This window comes from Sciurus carolinensis, chromosome 5 (genome assembly GCF_902686445.1).
Source record: "Sciurus carolinensis chromosome 5, mSciCar1.2, whole genome shotgun sequence".
Classification (NCBI taxonomy): Eukaryota; Metazoa; Chordata; class Mammalia; order Rodentia; family Sciuridae; genus Sciurus; species Sciurus carolinensis.
Window position 1 is genome coordinate 64,545,760 of NC_062217.1, and position 2,209 is coordinate 64,547,968.

The 2,209-nt window shown below is 33.7% G+C and overlaps 1 non-coding gene across 1 annotated transcript; it reads left to right on the top strand.

Annotated features, from left to right (window-relative positions):
* Positions 1 to 1,033: 1,033 nt before the first annotated feature.
* Positions 1,034 to 1,138, top strand: LOC124985975 (U6 spliceosomal RNA). Its single transcript, XR_007108908.1, has one exon. It is a non-coding gene; the product is annotated as a U6 spliceosomal RNA (small nuclear RNA).
* The last annotated feature ends 1,071 nt before the right edge of the window (positions 1,139 to 2,209 follow it).

Below are 2,209 nucleotides of genomic sequence, written 5' to 3' on the forward strand. Positions count from 1 at the left end.
CCCTCACAATGAAAAATGTTCAATTGATAGCTTTTTGCATCTTAATTTCAGATCCACTTGGAGCTTCCTTGATATGAAAATGTTCCATGTGGCAGTTTCTACTATGCCCTCAGTACTCAAACTTCCAGAAATCTGCCCTCTCTAATCTGCTAGACAATCTTTTAAGGTGAGATCTTCTTTAGGATGATCTTAGATTCCTTTGTCCAATTTCTTTACAAAACATAGAAACAGACCATCCCTATACTGCCTCCCTTCACTCTGCTACCAGACAATGGCAGCCTCATCTGTAACCTCCAGATTAAGGCTTCTCCTGATGGAAAGAGAACAGAATTTCAATGCTCCTTGAATTTCAGAGAACACACAGCAAACTGACAAAGACGTTGTCTTAAAGCATCTCTATTATTTGTTTTATGAAAAGGTATAGGTACTATATTCATTTGTGAAAAGATGATGGAAACCAGGAATATAAACTTATCTCTATTACCTGGAGTTTCCAGACTTCAATTCTCATGCAAATTAAAGGTAATAGATGAATTTCACAGTGTGAGTGTGATTTACAAAAGTGCTTCACCTCTTCAGTTAAGTATTGAGGGTACTACCCAATTTTTCTTGACATTTGAGACATCTGCCAAAACTGAGATTAAAAAAAAAAAATCAAAACTGAGATTAAAAGAATTCCATTTCGTTTTCTCTCATACATCATACCACCAGGGGTAAAAAAAGGGGTTCAAATTCTTGCCATTCCCTATTTGTCTACTTATCTAACATAAATACATATATACATATGAAAAATTTTAAGTTATTTCTTGCCAAACACATATTTGTAATTTGTCTTTTTTTATCTTTATTAATGCAAGATAAAGATTGAATGCTATCAAATAAAATTGCCTTGTATTAACTAAAATTCCTGAATTATTATCTTTTTAATTTTATGAAGAGAAAGAGATTCTTTGATATTTATTTTCCCCATGCATAACCTGGTCAATGTAATAAAAAGCTAAACATGCTTTCCTTAATATCAATAACTGGCACTGTGATTGCTTCGGCAGCACATATATTAAAATTGGAATGATACAGAGATTAGCATGGCCCCTTGTGCAAGGATAACATGCAAATTTGTGAAGCACTCCATATTTTTTGAAGAAGGCTTAGAGAAACAAACCAAAAGAATGAACAATCTATTCAATGAAACAATATTCAGAAAATTTCCCAAATCTGAAGAATGAAATGAAAAATCAAGTACAAGAGGCTTATAGGACTCCAAATACACAAAACAACAACAGACCCAAACCAAGGCATATTATAATGAAAATGCCTAATATACAAAATAAAGACAGAATTTTAAAGGCTGTGAGAGAAAACAACCAAATTACATTCAGGGGGAAACCGATACGTATATCAGCAGATTTTTCAATCCAGACCCTAAAAGCTAGAAGGGCCTGGAACAACATTTTTCGAGTCCTGAAAGAAAATGGATGCCAATCAAGAATCTTATATCCAGCAAAACTTACCTTCAGATTTGATGGTAAAATAAAATCCTTCCATGATAAACAAAAGCTAAAAGAATTTACAAAAAGAAAGCCAGCATTATAGAATATTCTCAGCAAAATATTCCATGAGGAACAGATGAAAAACAAAAATGCAAATCAGCAAAGGGAAGAACTATCCTAAAGGAATTGTCAAATAAAGGAGAAACCAAGTCGTGTCAAAAAAAAAAAAAAAAGAGCCAAATGACTGGGAATACAAATCATATCTCAATAATAACCCTGAATATTAATGGCCTGAACTCATCAATCAAAAGACATAGACTGGCAGATTGGATAAAAAAGAAAGATCCAACAATATGTTGTCTGCAAGAGACTCATCTCATAGAAAAAGATACCCACAGACTAAAGGTGAAAGGATGGGGAAAAGCATACCATGCACATGGACTCAGCAAAAAAGTTGGGGTATCCATTCTCATTTCAGATAATGTGGACTTCAAGCCAAAGTTACTCAAAAGGGATAAAGAAGGACATTTCATACTGCTTAAGGGAAGCATAAATCAGCAAGACATGAAAATCATAAATATCTATGCCCCAAACAGTGGATCATCCATGTATGTCAAACAAATCCTTCTCAATTTTAGAAACCAAATAGACCATAACACAATAATACTAGGTGATTTTAACATGCCTCTCTCACCACTGGACAGATTTTCCAAACAAAA